The sequence below is a fragment of the Coptis chinensis genome, chromosome 7, assembly GCF_015680905.1.
Source record: "Coptis chinensis isolate HL-2020 chromosome 7, ASM1568090v1, whole genome shotgun sequence".
Taxonomy (NCBI): domain Eukaryota; kingdom Viridiplantae; phylum Streptophyta; class Magnoliopsida; order Ranunculales; family Ranunculaceae; genus Coptis; species Coptis chinensis.
The window spans coordinates 30,577,922-30,586,758 of NC_141462.1; the positions used below are offsets into that span (position 1 = coordinate 30,577,922).

Genomic DNA, 8,837 nt, shown 5'->3' on the forward strand with positions numbered 1-8,837 from the left:
ATCCATTTTGACACGTAGTCAACAGCTACCAGTATGTATAGAAAGCCATGATAATTTGAAAAGGGACCTGATCATAGCTGATCATAGTCAACAGCTAGTTTTACCTACGAATAAGCGATGAAACTTAAACATAAGTAAAACTAAAACTAATTTCAGCTTAATATTATCAAAGTTTTCTACTCTTGTTATCAATGCAATATTTGGAGTAGAGAATTCATTCCACTCCTAGTTCTTTAGAATTCAATGTTAACTACGATAATCAGTCTATCAAAGTCAATGAGAGTAACGATGGAAATTATACTACGATGGTAATTCAACTAAACAAGATACGATAATTCAACTACGAAAATAATAAATTGACAATATGATAATGAATTAGGGGAATTTGATTCCACCTTGATTCGACTCAATAAACTAACGAAGAACTGTTGTAATCCGAATCGCAATGTTTTCGCATAACAATAGGGTGTTTCTAATCCCTAATTGTTCATGGTAATTTCTACCAACTAACAACTAGCATGTGAAGCAATCAAACCCATTCTCATGGTGAACTAATTACTTTCTAGAATGGAATAGAATATTATTATACGCTAACAACAATCAAGTTTCATCAAGGCTTCTTCAAACCCCTATAATGGAGGTTTTAGCCTTGAATCATTATACTATCATTTCTAAAACAAGAACAAATAGAACAACTCATTATTTAATAAATGATTAAACTTATAAATCTAATTGAACAATAGACTAAGATTCAAAATGAATTAAAACTGGATTTAAAACTAATTTAGAACTACGATTATGATTAACGAATTATCAAATTAAGACAAACTAATTATAAATTTAAGACAACTAAAGCTAAATAAGAATTGAATCATAAACTAAATTGAAATGAAAAACTAATTCTTTATTCTAAAACCAAATTTGATTCTATATAATACTCATTCTTTGTTATAAAACTAATCTATTGGAATGAAAACTAATTCTATGAAAAAATAACTAGATCTAAACTAAGTTCTTGGATAATTGTTAAGATAAAAACTAGATGCTTAAGAGCTAAGTCTTTGTCTCCCATATGGAGGAGACTAGATCCACAAATTCATGCATGGGCTTGGAGCCATGTTTTGGGCAGGAAAATCGAGCCCAAAACCTCAATACTTAAGTCTACAAAAGGCTTTTCACTTGGAAATGACTTCAACAGCCCTTTTCATCCACTTATGCTCTTCTGATTGGGACAAAGCTTAGACCATTGGAAATCTCTTTCCAAGCTGGTCGTTTTGACATAAGGTAGGCCCGATTCGAATCTGAGTCCAAAGATACTGCCTCTAGAAGTTCTGCTGATTTTTGTATGTTGTTTTTGCCCGCGTTGACTTTGACATTTTAGCTTTGACCGGGATTTAAAAAGGTTTTTCTCCTTCAATCTTGGCCTTTTATCATAGAACTTCTTAGCAACTAACCCTTGCTCCTTTATCTCGCAAAAGGGACGCATTTCTGCACATATTTAACTCCAATGCATGAAATACATAAGAACACGATAACAGTACTAACTCTTAATTATTAATCACATAATTGGTCAAAAGTGATATTGTTAAAGGGGGTTAAAACTACAGTTTTGGGCTCTTATCAAACCACCCCCAAACAGCATTTTACTTGTCCTCAAGCAAATATGAGAAATTAGAATAAGTGACCAAAAATGAAGTTCTAACTAATCTCGTTTCGCCGAGTGCGATTGCATTGACCATATGCAACAAGGCCTTAAACCACTAGGAATTCCCTAGTGGACGAGTTATAGCCTCATGAGAGTTTTCTAGTAAAGGTACTCACAAACTTCATCTATACTACAATGACTAAGAAATAAAACTATTGTTTCCTTATTTATTCTCAATATATATCCATCTTACTAGCGATGAATACAGAATAATCAAGTCAAAACCTAAGCTAATATATGCATAATAATCAATCATCTACGAATAAACATATATACAATGAGTAATGCTATGTAATGCACTAACAGGTCCGTTTCTGAAACTTTGGAATAGTGTCCTTAAGTAGGTCCTCACATAAATGTCAAGACAAAAACACTCTGATTTTTCCTCTCAAGTTTGCTCCTCCAGCGTGCAATGGGCACACTTTACCTTACAATCTCAATGACATACAAGAAAGCCGAAGTCGATCAAACACATCTGCCACTTACTATCACATTAACCTATTCCTAATTGAGCTAGAGGTCTTTATTAGGTGTTGCGGGGATTAGGTGATGGTTTAAGAATGAAGGAAATTGATATCCAAAAAGAACCAGTCTGAAATAATAGAGTCTTCATATTATGTAACTAGATAAAACCTTGTTCTTTATTTTGCTTCTACCTTTTGTTTCCATCCTTAGCCATTTTATTTTTCTTTTTCTTTGGCTTTTCACTCCTTTGATTCTATTTTTGGAGTTCTAACTCTTTATTTTATTTTTATTATTATTATTATTATTATTTTCTTTTCTTTGGATGGAAACTTTTTTTTCTTATTTGAAGCAACTAACTATTTCTTGATTTCAAAGGTCTTTCTCTTTTCTATTCTTCATCTCTATTCTCAGACTCATTCAAAGAATGGGTAAGCTGATTTTTATTTTTATTTTGTTTTGTAAAAGGGTAAAGGATTTGTGGGTTATGAAAGGCTAAAGAAAGGCTTAGAGGGGCGACTAGCATAAAATAATTTCATAAGGTTTGAATTTCTGGCTATATCGATCCAAAGAGGGCCTAAATTCTTGCTTAGGAAATTGTATAGTGATCAAGCAAGTGGATGTGTGATTTATCCATCCGGAATTTACTTCTCCCTTGTGTAATTTCTCGAATATTTCACTCATATAAGGCTTTAGGCTATATTCTCACAGGATTTGTAGAATAAGTACTCTAGCCTAGATTTCAGAAACTTACTGCCAAATAATCATAGATACTCATACAATATATTTATAGAAAGATGAAAAGATTATTACCTACATATTAACCTAAGTTTTTAAAAACTATTTTAATGCAAAGCTTATGTGAAACTTCTAGATTATTAAGAGTACAGAAAGAAAACAATACAAATATTCCTAAGTGTATAGCATAAACTTTTTATTTATATTTTTGAATTTTTTTTATTCTTTTACTAGAAAACAAGTACATATTGTACATATCTATATCCTAACAGATGCCTTAAATTACGCGTGTTTCTATGCCACCCCCAAACAAGAAGCATGCTTTGTCTTCAAAGTATTGAAATAAAAAGGGTAGAAAAATACCATGGAAACCCGTGAAATTTTGGAACATCTGCAAAACAAGGTTAAAACATACTAATATAAAAAAAAAAAACAGACGCAACTCTATATGAGTTCCACCCGTTATGGGGTTATAAGAAATAAATTGCTTGGGACATAAGCAGACACTAACTGAAACTAAAAACTTACCTTACCTCCAGCATTTAGGCGTCATCTCTCTCCTCTTCATAGGAAATGAGGTTCCTTCGCATCCTGCCACGCCATGATGATTTGCCAGGCTTCACGCCATTTATCATCTACGATCATTAACCTGTTAAGTGCCACTTGGTCGGATGGGGTGTAAGGTGCAACCTGATGAGGTCGTATCCTCCACCCTTGCCAAGCCATTGCACGGAAAGATCAAATAATACAATTGGTGGGTCTCACAATGTCGACCCCAACCAAATCCATGAAACGGGTACAAAAAACAGGGAAGAAACACAACATAATACGACAAACTAAAATAGGCATAAGAAGGTACTTATGCCTCATGCTATGGGCTCGCGCTAAACTAGAAACTAAGGTTTGGGGAAGGTCATAGAGCATACGTCCCGTGGCTAAAGCAAGGAAGACGCTGCAAGTGGCGTCATTCACAGAAGAAAAACGTCATTCCCCTAATATGTTTAGCATGATCCAAAACATAACAGTGCCCACGTTCATGGACATGCTACCAAGGGCGACCTTGTATTCCCTTTAGTCCTCGATACGGAAAATTCCTGCCCCATAGGCCTCATGCAAAAACTCATAGGTGTAGATATACATATTATCTACCCAATAGCCCCATGGGTCTTGTATTTCAGCGGGCATAGCAAGTCCAAGAACAAAAGGCTACAAGAACCTAATAATTTCCATTGGTTCATCCTCAATGGTGATGGAGAACACTTGTTTTCCATCCGGTCTATCAAAGAACTTACAATTATCATAAAAATAAGATGTAAGTGCCAGAGAATAATGTTCATCAGGTCTTACCATTAGCGGTTCCCAGCCTACGTGTATGATCATCTCACGAAACCAAGCACCATAGGTGTTGCTTTGGAACAAATCTTCAAAAGACTGCTCCGGTATGATTGTAGGAGATGTCATCACAATAAATACTCTCTAGAAGTGCTGCAAACAACCCAAGAACAACTCATAAAAAATCAGAAATTTCAGTGGCTACGAGGTCAGGGCGCGGGGTGTGCTCCGAAATGGACTTTGAAGGGCGCGGGTCGCGCTCCTTTCTAACTCGAGTTCCAGGCGTTTTAGTGCTAAGCGCGTTCAGAAGTAGCCTATATAAGGCGCGGGGCACGCTCCGTGTGCTATGAGCAGGATGAAGTGAAGAACAAAAGGAAAAATTTAGAGGTTCAAGGTGAGAGATGCAAGTGAGATGTGTGGGTTGTGAGTGTAGAATGAATTAAGTATATATAGGGTTTTAGTTTCTAAAATGAATTAACAAGTTGCCCAAAAATTTTAAGGTAATTACAGGAAACAAATATTTCCAAAACCTAAAACGGAAACAACCCAGATTCATTATTCCAAAACAAACCTAATATCTTTTAGATTGAATTTAGAATAGCAACTTCCTAACTCATTGAAATTTCATCCTACCACAATATCTAATCCTAGCCACACCAATATTGGCAACATTCTCAACTAACTCATTGCAAAATTACTTCTAAAATGGTGGATCAGATAAAAGTAATGCTAAAAACAATAATACCACCCCAAAACAATTCGAGAAGGTGGGATTCATTCAAAAATGATCGCATGCTTAGATAAGAACCAAATTAAATTAAAATAGAAATTAAAATAACAATTAACTACAGAATTCAAATTTAACTATTAAATTTAACAACTCAATATCCAATCTACTAAAAAAAACAATAAAAACAACATAAAAACAACATAAAAACAACAAATTTATAGAACAGAGTTTAGGATGGAAAGACCAACACCCCACCCCCAAACAAATTTTATAGAACAGAGTTAAATTTTTTTTTTTAAACGTGGGTCTTTTAAAGTCAGATTCCCGAGACTTCCTAGATTACTCTTATATATATATATATATATATATATTACTTTTTATGAATACGGATTAATATAAGGAAAAACAATAAAGCAATAGAGACATAATTCACACCATAGAGAAATATGACTCAAAAACCGAGAAAACATGCAAGAGTGGAAAACGTGAATTATGTTAAAAGTGGACTTAAGATCCGGTACTTACAGCCACACACTCCATAGGGAGGGCTCGGTTACCTGAATAGTGCACTTACCAAAATATAAGATTGGAAAGGAGCACACCGAAGAATAAAATGAGTTTTTTATAGTCAGATACTCAAGACTTTATCTAAAACATATGTATATAATGAACATGCAGTTTACCATATATCAACAACCGAAATAGTTGTGGATCGTTCCATAAATAATGACCATGGAATGCACCCCAAATAGAATGAAGCACCAAGATTTTCTACAATGCAACTTAGTGAAGTGAAAGCGAAGTCTGATAGACCTAGATCGTAACTGAGCATACACCTTCTTCTTCATCTTTAAACGAAAGGGTGTCCAAGTGAATGATCGTGAGAAAATAGGATGTTTATGGAAGATATGTTGGATATGTATAAGTTTTAGAAGGAAAGAATGGAAAAAATGGGAATGTGGGTTTAGCACAAAACTCATTCATGGTGTAGGTAGGAACTGTCTCAATTCTGAAAATTAAGGTGTCAAGTGCCTTTTCCTTGGGAATTATTTCCGTATTAGGAGGATTTAGAAAATCATGAAGCACAGGAGAAACAAGAGGGTCAAGTGCAAATTCAAGGTTCCTTTGAAAAGGTGGAAGGTGGGGAAAATTGGTGATGGAAGATGAATGAGTAACAGGATGATGTGAGGTGGATGAATGGGGCTCGGCTAGAGCTCTCTAGATCATCAAAAGCCTTGAGATATGTAAGACATTCCTTAGTAGGTGGGTCAAAAGAATTACTAGGAAAGAGGGTGAAAAATTCATCTTTCGTCATACCTTTAAGGGATGAATGGATGTTGGCAAGGAGGGATTCGCGAGGTGGCAAGGAAGAGTTGCAAAAGAGTCTAAGGAAATCTTCCTTGACTTCCAGGGAGCTCTCGTCAAAGTTGGAACTTCCAAAGGAAAGGAATTTGTGCATCTGATTATCAGGAAACGTGGGTTTGAAATAATCTTGAGCTAAACTCTCGATCATGCTAACCTCTCCATCCGAAGTCGTATCTAGGAACTATTTCATCGTTTTAAAAACATTTACCTCAACAGAAAGATGGCCAAAAGACATAGACATAGAACCATCGTGGCAGTTTATGAGCGCGTTGGCAGTAGCCAAGAAAGGACGCCCTAAAATGATTGAAACAGAGTCGTTAGCGACTTCTGTATTGAGGATAACAAAATCAGCAGGATAATAGAAATCCTGAACCTTAACAAGCACATTTTCAACCACACCCTTAGGATAATTAATAGACCGATCAGCTAATTGCAACGTCATTTTAGTAGGTTGCATCTCCTGTAGACCTATTTATTTATATAAATAATACAGGAGTAAGTTAACACTTGCCCCCAGGTCTAATAGCGCGGTCGTCGTGTGGGAATCTCCTAAGGTGCATTATACAGTAGGACGACCAGGGTCCTTGTACTTAACGATTCCATTATGTTCGGTTAATGTTGGAAACTGTTCAGTTAAAAATGCATCTTTAGGAATATTTGTCTTACGCCTAGTAGTGCATAACTCTTTGAGAAACTTAGCATGGTGAGGTAACTTTTTAATCGCTTTAAGAAAGGGTAGGTTTATCATTAGATTTTTGAAAACTTCTCTAATCTCATCGAAATTTGTATCCTTGGTTAACATGGCTAATCTATGGGGAAACGGTGGTTTCTCTTCATATTTAGCGTATGGATCAACAGGATGTCTAACCTTGGCTTTTTGTTTCTTAGGTTGTGGTTTAACTGGTACCTCTACTGGGGTAGGATCTTCAGTTATTACTTTGGTATCGAGTAAAATATCAGGTGTAAGGATTACTGGTGGGGTAACTACAGACATAATTACGGCGTTATCAACCACTCTGCCAGAACAGAGAGTGGTGATGGCATTTAGCTCACCTACGTTTCCATTTTCATTACTAGTATTACCATTTACCTCAAAGGCTGTGTTTGTTGTTTTAGGATTAGGTATCGCTTGACCTGGAAACATACCTTTTGGTTGTACTTTCTCTTGGGCTAACTTCTGTAAGGAAAGTTGGATGGACTGTAAAATCTGTTGTTGGGTTTGCATATAGGCGTCGAAATGATCCAGTTGTGGAGGAGTGTTTGTTACAGGTGGTGTGACAGGAACTATCTCACGTTGATTATTAACAGGTGGGTTGTGATAGTTATGATTAATCGGAACGATACCTCTATTTACATTATAATTATTATTGTTATAATTATTATAATTACCTTGTCCTTGTCCTTGTCTCTGTGGAGCTTGATTGTAATTGTTTGCTGGCAAACGTTTTGATTATTATACGCTGGAGGTGTAACTTGTTGATTATTATACGCTGGAGTTTTAAGCTCAAGATCGGATTTAACCTCAAACATACTGGTAGCCTTAACTGTTGAAGAAGAACTAGCGGAGCAGGAGATATCGTCACTACCCCCCAGTTATTATTACGCTTTGTTTGATCTTCTAAAAATATATAAGCCTCTGAGGCTTCTTTACTGAGGAAACTACCCCCATTCATTATATCTAGGACCTCTTTATGGTGGTGTAAAAGTCCCTTGAAAAAGGCACGAACTAACGTGTCTTTCACAAGGTTATGATGTGGACACTCTATAAGCAGGCCCGTGAAACAATTCCAAGCCTCAGAAAATGATTCATGAGGATTCTGTCGAAAAAAATGAATCTTGGAAAGCATTTCATCTGTCTTCAGTGGTGGGAAAAAATGTCCATAAATAGTTGAACAAGTTTGGCCCATGAGTCCGTAGAATTAGGCGCTTGGGCAGTTAACCAAGACGCTGCCTTGTCGGCTAGGGTGAAAGGAAGCATCCTCAGTTTAACTTGTTCTGCACCAACCGTAGGATGATGGAATGTGGTAAGGACTTGTTCAATCCTACGCATATACTGATAAGGTTTTTCATGGTCTAACCCATGAAAAATGGGTAACAAATTAAATATATTTGGGGGGATTCGGAAATCCCCGACTGGGTCTGCAAGAACGATGCAAGATTTTGGGCTATCGTTCAAGGCTTTGTAAAAGTCAGAGAGAGGAAACTCTCTTTCTTCAACCATTATTTCAGGTGTAGTGTGTGGTATACTAGATAGGTTTGTGTGTTGACGTTCATGATAAATTACGTTAATCGTTTTTTCTCTACTTGACCTTAATCTCATGCAAGACTAAGTCCAATATTGAAGAAATACAACAATAGTCAAAATAACCCTGATATGCTAGTATAAATCCTCTAACAGGGGATGCGAGGAGTGGAAGAAAGAAGTACCTGAATGCCTCCTTGCTTCACTTATGTATAGCATCTTGTATACGTGAGTTCAGTGTATTTAACAAGTTAGAAACACTA

At 36.1% G+C, this 8,837-nt stretch overlaps 1 non-coding gene across 1 annotated transcript; it reads left to right on the plus strand.

Moving 5' to 3' along the window:
- The first annotated feature begins 8,075 nt into the window (after nucleotides 1-8,075).
- On the plus strand, nucleotides 8,076-8,179 carry LOC147487082 (small nucleolar RNA R71). The gene has a single exon (XR_015203367.1). It is a non-coding gene; the product is annotated as a small nucleolar RNA R71 (small nucleolar RNA).
- Nucleotides 8,180-8,837: the final 658 nt, after the last annotated feature.